General features: G+C 36.3%; 1 pseudogene; it reads left to right on the top strand.

Moving 5' to 3' along the window:
• Positions 1-1264: 1264 nt before the first annotated feature.
• On the top strand, positions 1265-9267 carry LOC136829988 (uncharacterized; annotated as a pseudogene).
• The last annotated feature ends 752 nt before the right edge of the window (positions 9268-10019 follow it).

Raw genomic sequence — 10019 nt, 5'->3', positions numbered from 1 at the left:
TGCCATGGGAAGGATTGCATGTCTCCCAGGCATCAGCTAAGTGGCAGGCTTCCTCAAAGGTGGCTGGCTGCTTATCATTAAGATACACAGCCAACGGCACGGGCGCACACTGGAAGAGGTCCTCCAGCATGGTCTGGTTGAACAAATCCTCAAAGGTGTTGCACCGCATAGACTCTAACCAGCGGGTCCCAGCTTGGGTCTTGTGACAGGCCCATTCTGTCCAGGACCAGCCGAAGTTCTTAGCCATACCTCTGAATCTTTGTCTCCACCTCTCAGGGGTGATTTCATACGCCTTAGCAATGGCCTCATGGACGGCAGCCATGTCCCCTCGTTGATCTCTTTCCAGGGCTCAGTGAGCAGCCTTAGCCTTCCCATCTAGGTGCTTGGTAAGCAGTAAGGCCCTCTCAGCCAGGCTGACGTCATAGGTCTCGAAGAGGAATTCAATCTCTTCGAGCCATTGTTCCGGCTCGTCTTCAGTCCATTTTCCCACAAGGTTATTGACTGTCGACAGAGAGGTATTTAGTGCAGATGGAGTGGGGCTAGAGGCTTGTTGTGCTGCTAAAGCTTCTGTGCTTTCCTTTTTGGCTCTCTCCAACTCGAGCTCCCTGTCTTTGAGGGCTAGTTCATGCTGTCTTCTCCGCTCTTCTCTTTCTTCTTCTTCTCTCCGCTGCTCGGCTTCTTGCTGCCTTCTCTGCTCTTCTCTTTCTTCTTCTTCTCTCCGCTGCTCGGCTTCTTGCTGCCTTCTCTGCTCTTCTCTTTCTTCTTCTTCTCTCCGCTGCTTGGCTTCTTGCTGCCTTTGTTCTTCTTCATACTTTCTCTTCTCAGCAATCTGTTCCCTTACAAACCTTTGAAGAGCCTGGCCGGAAAGACCGTCCTCCTTCCCTATATTCCTAAAATATTGGTGCTCCTCGGTTGACATTTGCTGATGGGGAAGGGGTGCTGAGTGAGTTACTTGGGTGTTCCCGGAGGAAAAGGTTTGTGACGATGAGGAAGTGTCCTTAGATTAGTGGCACTTCAATGAGTGGCACCTTTGAAGGAGGTGGCACTGTGGATGAGTGTGCCATGCGAGGGTCACACTAGAGAAAGCGTTCCTGAAGGAAGCCTGAGTCCTTATGGGTGGATACGCTAGTAAATGGAGTGCTCCTGAAGGCTCTATGGTCCTTATGGGCAGATGCACTGTTAATGAGGTGTTCCTGAAGGAGCTGCGGTCCTTATGGGTGGAAACTCTGGTTGTATGGCACTCTGTTTCTTCACTGTAGGTGCAATGGCTTATGAGAGGTTGCTTTGGTTGGGTGGCACTGTGGTGCCGGTGCTCTCTGTGGAGGAGTGCAAAATGTCAGTGCATGAATTGGCACTGAAGGTGAGGTACTCTGCCTGAGCAGAAGGTAAGTAGGGAGTAAAAGAAGTGAGAGACTCCAGCAGAAGAGAAGAGAAAGGAAAGTGAAAGGAGGAAGATAAGTGCTTCAGTGATTGGGTGCTTAGCAGTGCCGCAGATTAGTGGCACTGAGAGAAATGGAAACTGGATATGACACGAGTGGGTAGCTAGTTATGAGAGAGGCACACAATGTGGTAAGGTGCCCCACTTCCTCCACTCCAGCTGGAAGACGCGATATATATATATATAGCTGGATGGTTAGGCATATATATATATATATATATATATATATATATATATATATATATATATATATATATATATATATATATATATATATATATATATATATATATATATATTATATATATATATATATATATATATATATATATATATACATGATAATAAATGATCTGGGCTGAAGCACTTGAAAAGGACAAGCTGTTATGCTTGATTACTCGCTAAACACAAGCGCTCAGAAATTATGCACTGTGTATATGATGAAATTTAATGGGTAATGAATTCGAAATTCCCGGATTAAGTATTAATATAATTCTTTGTATCTGCCTTTTATAATTTGTGAGTTGATTCCCAACTTGTAAGTGTTAAATCCTGTTAAAATGAAAGGGTACACGAGGGAAAAGAAGGAAAAAAAAAAATTCTCTCTCTCTCTCTCTCTCTCAGTGAGCGTTGTGTAACGGAACTTATTTGTTATGAAATTTTAATCACTTTATCTTGCGCTTAAGCGAAAATAAATTATGGTTGCGAAATTACGTTAAGTTAAGGTTTCAGTATTTATGGAATGGCTACTGTTTCGCACGCATCAAAACGCTGTGGTATGGTACGCAAGGGTGTTTCAAATTGTTTCACAAAGTTTCCTGGTTTATGTTAAGCACACATGGAGGAGGCTCGTTCCTTGAACGAACGTTGTGGGACTACTACGCGCGTGAAAAGGACAGCTGATCGTTCGCTCATGCTCCGTCGTGGACAGAGCACAAAGTGGAATTGGAGGAAAACACTACTTTCTTGCTAATTGCGGGTTTTGAATGCGAAATGAATAATTTAATGTTGAATGTCAGCAATGTCTTTACTTTACTTTAAGTTACTTTAATATACACTGGGAGGGTGGTTAAAGACTACGCTTTGAACTGTGCCGCGATTACACTGAATAGTCTCAGTCAGATGCTGCAACAGATTGAACTCCAGGATGGGGAAAACAGTTCCTATAAACGGTTGGCAAAGCTACAACGCATTTCAAGGATCGGACTGCGTCCAGGAATATTGCGGGCTTGAAAGGCAGTCAAAATTATCAGGCACAGAGCACACGGATTGGTTGGTCTCTCCTCTGTATGAGAGGTTCTAGGTTAGGCGGCGGCATACACTGAAGGAAATTGAATTCCCTTATAAATGTTACCTTTTCACCTGTCAAATATTAACCACTACGTAGCCCAGCAGATAATTATGATGAAATCACGTAGGCACAATATGGGAATCGTAGCTGCGTGGGCTTTAACAATGACCACGTGATCACACTCACACAAAGAGTCAATTTAACACTGGTATTCCTTAGCCTAAATTTGCCCTTAAGTTGCACTGGGAGAGGGATAAATGGATGATTATCACGGGATCTCTACTGAAATTCAAGGCACATTAATGGCGAGATATAGAAGGCCAGGCAGGAATCTTACAAGGGAAACTTGCTTTGTGGAGGAAGGAGTTAAAGTTTAAAGAAATGGAATTTTAAGGAGTTTAAGTAAAAGGGGGGAAGGGCTGGTTTACTGACTATTTGCGAGGTACACACCTTGTCAGATAATTGCGGTGCCAGCACTCGACATCGGTTATTTCTCGGCGATAGGTTCGACCAGCTACCGGAGGAAATTGGCGGAGCATCCGTCGAGAAAGAAGTTGAGACTAGTACTGGCTTCCCAAAGCCAACGGCGTCTTGTAGGGCTTCATCGTTAGTCCGACATCCCTCCAAATATGTCAAGAGAACCAGCAAAGAGGGCAGAGGAAAATCATACTTAGAGTTAAGTGCTTTCAGATTAAAATCCTACCTGGCCCCCTAGCTTTAATATGCCTATTTGACCTTCCCCATACCTAAATACTCCCACCTCACATGATGGGGGTGAGAAGGGGGTTCCTATTGTTTCCTGGGTCGAACAATTTTAGGGGGGAGGAAAGGGGGGGGGGGAGTGAAGGAAAGCCCACGTTAACTACTGGGGCTAACGGCTTTTATGTGGTTCAAATATTCTCACGACTACAACCCGCCATATTGGCGCCTGACAACGCTAACTAAGACAAAAATTTATCACTATGCTAACTAGATCACAGCTAAATGGGAGGGAGGAATCGTAAATCCTGACAATATATATATATATATATATATATATATATATATATATATATATATATATATATATATATATATATATATATATATATATATATATATATATATATATATATATATAATCCACACATCGGAGGGCACTATAGTAGGCAGGAGAAGGGCGCAGGAACACATACAGACCCAGTACATACATTTATTCGTCTACGCGTTTCTTGGCCCGTGGTCACATCATCAGGACATCATCTACAGTTATAAATTAAAAGGGACATTCAGCATAAATAGTTAAAAGTAAATATACACAAAACATAAAAACTTAAAATAGAAAATCAGTTGAACTTAAACACAATCGCACTTAAATACATTTACACATTAAAGAACCAGTAAAAGAAAACTTAAAATGTAAACTTAAAATGAACTTAATAAAAACTGAGCTTAATAAAAAGGAACTTAAAAATAAACTTAAAAGGTAGAGCAGAAGGCGCACCTCTCAGGATGAAAGAGGAAAACACACTAAAAGAAAACAGCATAAAAACAGGAGGAGGAGGAGGAGGAGGCGGACAAATGTAAACAAACACTCGCATCATGCTATGAATAGGGGAACAGCCGATGATTGGCAATTTAGCGCCGGTACAATTCTTTTGATGTTGAGACTCTCCAAGAGAAGCAGTTCTCCAGGTTCCTTAGCTTGGCCAATTATTCTAAAGTTGTTGTATTTTATTGGCGTCTTGCAACCTCTAGCGTGGGATCTTATATTCGAAAGTTCGGGATTAGACAATCTGCAACCCGTACGATAACTCATGCCCATGCTGAGAATCGGCCTGACCTTGAGGAGACGCCGAGTCGAACCAACGTAATTCCTATACTACATCCGGGGCACTTATACTCATATACGACGCCCGACGTCATCAAGGGACAGAGCCGATCCTGAAGGGAAACAAAGAACCAATGGTTTTAGGATTTTGGTATTAATTTAATGTCAAGAGCACCAATATGTTTTTTGAATAATTTTAGAAAGCCCCTTAGCAAAATTTAGATTGTTAGGTAAAAATAGAGGCTTGCATATATATATATATATATATATATATATATATATATATATATATATATATATATATATATATATATATATATATATATATATATATATATATATATATATATATATATATATATATATATATATATATATATATATATATATATATATATATATATATTGAGAGAGAGAGAAAGAGAGAGAGAGAGAGAGAGAGAGAGAGAGAGAGAGAGAGAGAGAGAGAGAGATACGAGGAAGTAGTAAAAAGATATATAGGCAATATATATATATATATATATATATATATATATATATATATATATATATATATATATATATATATATATCAGACTATTCTGAAACATCAGTTGGATGGGGGTAAAGGAACTGCCGAGGGATAGACCCTTGGCATCCAGTTAGAGTGAGATCTCGGTGTAGGGGGATGAGGCTTGGGGCTGTTGTGTTCCCGAGCTGTTCACGAAATTGTATGTTTTGCATTTAGTGATCGTATTCATTTCACAAGCTAAAGGATGGGAAAGCATTTCCTGTTATTTTGCTTTGTTTGGAGCTACCCTTTATTAAGATAAACGGTTTATAATTGTATATATTCATATATATATATATATATATATATATATATATATATATATATATATATATATATATATATATATATATATATATATATCAGTAAGTAATCGCATGAAATCAAAGACTCGTTAAGTGCTGCAGTGGTTTTATTTCAAACCACAGACACTTAACTTATGAATTTAGACTTTCTTTCCACGCGGCAATCTATTTGCCAAAAACACCCCATGATAAATCCGATGTATAATGAAACGATAAGTCATCGTTCATTTCGTGACACAATTATTAAAAAAAAGTCATACGCAGAATATCTAAGAAAACCTCTAAATACTCATGATCAAGAGTCAGAGCAAATTAAAGGCAAAGTGCAGTGAGACAAAACATAATTAAAATATAACAACAGAGAGGTAAACAAAGCATTTATAAATATATATATTTAATATATACATGTGTATATACATATATATATATATACATATATATATATATATATATATATATATATATATATATATATATATATATATATATATATATATATATATACATATACATATGTAATGTGTATCTCCTTATGGAGAGGATACATGAGAATATTAGATAAGTAAAGGCTATGGTGGTATTGCCTCGACGTCAAAGACTGTTTGACGCAAGTCTTCAAATATTGGACGGGTTGGTTGTGTAAATGATTGACGACGGAAGGAAAATGGATTATTTACTTGGTGACAGCGAAAACACGATCTCTCTCTGAATAATAGAATATATAAAATCGTATATTGTTCTGATAATTCATACAAAAAGTTAATAATAATGAAGTTTATGTACATATATATATATATATATATATATATATATATATATATATATATATATATATATATATATATATATATATATATATATATATATATATATATATATATATATATATATATATATATATATATATATATATATATATATATATATATATATATATATTAATGATAAATAATATTGCCAAGACCAGGAAGAACATTCTTTATTACAAGCTTTCGAGGTATAAAACCTCATCATCAGGCTGAAAAAACCGACAAGGATGAGAATCAATAAAATTACAATAAAATGAATTGTCATAATAAATCTTCAGCAAAAATACTAACGAAATATAAAATGAACAAGTAAATACAAACTAAAAGGGTGAGACGTAAAATAACGAAAAATTAAAAACACAAACATAAAAATAGTCAGCGACTCTGAAATTAAAAGGTCTAGTCTGTTTGAACAAAAAGACAGTACCCGAAAATCCAGGTCAGTGAAAGGATGGTCCTGTGCTAAACTGTGTTCTCTAATGGCAGAAAAGGGTGGTTTGGAAAGGGGAAACCTAGTTCTAATAGAAAGACCTCTGTGTTCCAAAATTCTGTGTCTGAGCCAGCGGGAACTAGATCCCACGTATCGCAGACCACACTGCGAACAAAAAAAAAAAAAAAAAAGATGAAGCCGGAATTGAACAACAACTCGTCTGGTATTCAACTAGCTATCGTGTAATTTCATAGTAGGTACTCAATTAGGTCGTTAAATATTTTACTTTGTGAGTAGTAGTTTGTTTACATTTCACTATAGTTTTATTTTCATATTTTTATGTTTGTGTTTTTAATTTTTCGTTATTTTACGTCTCACCCTTTTAGTTTGTATTTACTTGTTCATTTTATATTACGTTAGTATTTTTGCTGAAGATTTATTATGACAATTCATTTTATTGTAATTTTATTGATTCTCATCCTTGTTTTTTTCAGCCTGATGATGAGGTTTTATACCCTCAAAGCTTTGTAATAAAGAATGTTCTTCCTGGTCTTGTATCATAGCATTTATCATTAACTAAAATTTAAGTAAAAACGTAAATTATGAGAATATATATATATATATATATATATATATATATATATATATATATATATATATATATATATATATATATATATATATATATATATATATATATATATATAATATATATATATATATATATATATATATATATATATATATATATATATATATATATATATATATATATATATATATGTATATACACATACACACACCTATATATATATATATATATATATATATATATATATATATATATATATATATATATATATATATATATATATATATATATATATATATTAGGTTATGAGAAAAAATATTTTCAAATTTTAATGCTCCTGCTATTTTATGTGATGTATTCCTATCACTTATTATAAAAATCACCGTTATTTTGATATTGTGTGAAAAAGGTCCCCATCGATGCACTTAAAGTTACCAGTTCTCACCAAAATAGGGAATTATTGTCATTAAAAATTTTAGAGACATTTTATGCATTTTGTTATCTTAGACACCTTACAAACAAGTATTTTATATGGTATTCAAGCAGAATGAGTAATGCCTTGTTGATAATTCAGGTTTCATGAGCCCAATTGTATTTTAATTTGAGACTATTGATCACAATTTAACAAGTGATAAACCCTAGAATAGAAAACCTTGGGTGATTTTCTCAGAGTAAATTTGGATGATGCAATACTACCACAGTGTGTTTGGGTGTATTGCATCATCTACTAGGCCATTATAGGCTGGCTCAGTAGCTTCAGTAATGTTCAGTTCCCTCTCGGACTTGACAGCCATTGGATGTGCTGCCTGGCTCTCTCACCAGGTAATTTCTATAGGAGTTTGCATTAATGCTACTGAAAAGAGGTTTGCATTTTAGTTTTATACTCATACTGAAGTGTTGATTTGCAGTCCTAACAATCATATGTTCTTGTATTTCAGAGAAACGGGAAACATATTTAAGTCTAGTCATACTGTGAAAAGAATGCACAAAAATGGACTTCCAATCTACCATCATCCATTCATACAATGCGGCGTGATCTTCCTCGTGTTGAATGCTTGACAAGTTTCACCAGGCTACCTCAAAAACGGCATGTTTTGGGAAGATACTACATGTTACTGGAAGAAGACAAAATGAAAAGTACTAGGATAAAACGGATTTGTCAGGAATTATCAGAGTTGTGGGGAAAATTCAGCTTTCCTACTCTCAGTCAGCAAGCCATTAATGCACGACTGACAAAACGATACTTTATATGAGAAGAATCAACGTAGACCAAAGGAAGGCTTTTGAATGGTATGAAGAGCATTTTGACATCACCAAAGTTGATGGTGTTTGGCTGTGCCGTGAGGATAAAGAGCTTTTATCACAAACAAATTGAGTCAGGTGGGAAGGTTGGATACACCACTCACAAGCCAGCACCTAAGTCCTCTCTACGTCCTTCAAAAGACAGAGACATCTTCCAATATCACATGAACAAAGTGCTACTATATCTGACATGGAAAGTGAATCTGTTAGTTCAGGTGAAAATGTCAGCAGTGTAACAGAGGACAGTTCTGATGAAGAGCCAGTGCCGAACAAGAGAAAAAAACCATCTTCTACACACCAGGCCACAAAAATTAGTGAGTCGCCAGAGTCTGTCTACCAACAAGGCATCTAAAGTTTGGCAAGTCTTGCAGAAGAAGGCGTGCCTCTTCCTACACCAACACAATAAGTGCACAGGTTATCAAGGAGTATGGCGAGTTATCAGACTTGCAGAAAAAGAAGAAGGGTGAGATTAAGTCACTTATAAAGGAAGAGAAGGATTATTGTCTCCATTTTGATGGGAAAAGATTAGTGAAACAGGAATACCAAAGTGGTCTGCATCAAAGTGCAGCTAGAGATGTAAGACTAGGGGTTGTACAGTGCAAGTGGATCTTCAAAAGATATATGATGCACTCGAGAAAGTTATTGATGAATATGATGCCTGGTCAAGCATTAAAATGATTGTGTGTGACACAACTGCCGTAAACACTGGACGTTCAAATGGTGTGGTTGCAAGAATTTGAAAGGGCTTAGACATTGCCTCAATACATTGGGTGTCAGCATCACATATTGGATAGAATATTGCTGTTCTTGACTTCTATGTTTCTGAAACAACTACAAAGAGTCTGAACTACAAATTCGTCGATGAACTGTTAAAATTATAATAATCTACAAACTGAGTACAAAGGCAGAGACTCAAATGGAAAAGACTGAAACCCGGGTTGGAGAGATGACTTCCACTTATATGAACCATGCAAGCATTCCAGCATTACAAGAAGCAATAAATTATCAAATGGAAAAATTGCCTTCTACACAGTGCGCCCGATGGAACTCGAGGCTGTATACGCTCCTTGCATACTTTTTACTACCATCATGGCGTAATATTTTGGAACGTCCAGTGAATTTCATCGCCAACAGCTGGCAAGAAGCGTGGTTCACTGATCAAAAATTCAAGGCCAGCTACAAGGACCTCACTTTGGAATTACAGAGTTGAGATGTGCCAGTGCCCTGAAATGCTTGAAAACTCTGGAACAGGGCACCGTCAGTGCTTGATATTCCACGATCAAACATGATAGCTGAGAGAGCTGTTAAAGTGATGGAAGAATTTAGTGAAATATAAAAAAGACAAGTATTTAAACGATCGGTTTGTTGTCACCAACAATATCTAGTTTGAGATTTTTTTTTGCACCAATATCAGATAGGCATATTGAAATCTTTCATACAAAAATGGCTTGTGTGGGGACATATTTTCAAATTTGAATAAAATGAATTAGGT

Source organism: Macrobrachium rosenbergii, chromosome 45 (genome assembly GCF_040412425.1).
Source record: "Macrobrachium rosenbergii isolate ZJJX-2024 chromosome 45, ASM4041242v1, whole genome shotgun sequence".
Lineage (NCBI taxonomy): Eukaryota > Metazoa > Arthropoda > Malacostraca > Decapoda > Palaemonidae > Macrobrachium > Macrobrachium rosenbergii.
Note: the sequence above shows the minus strand (reverse complement) of the source record. Positions and strands in the feature narration are given on the sequence as shown.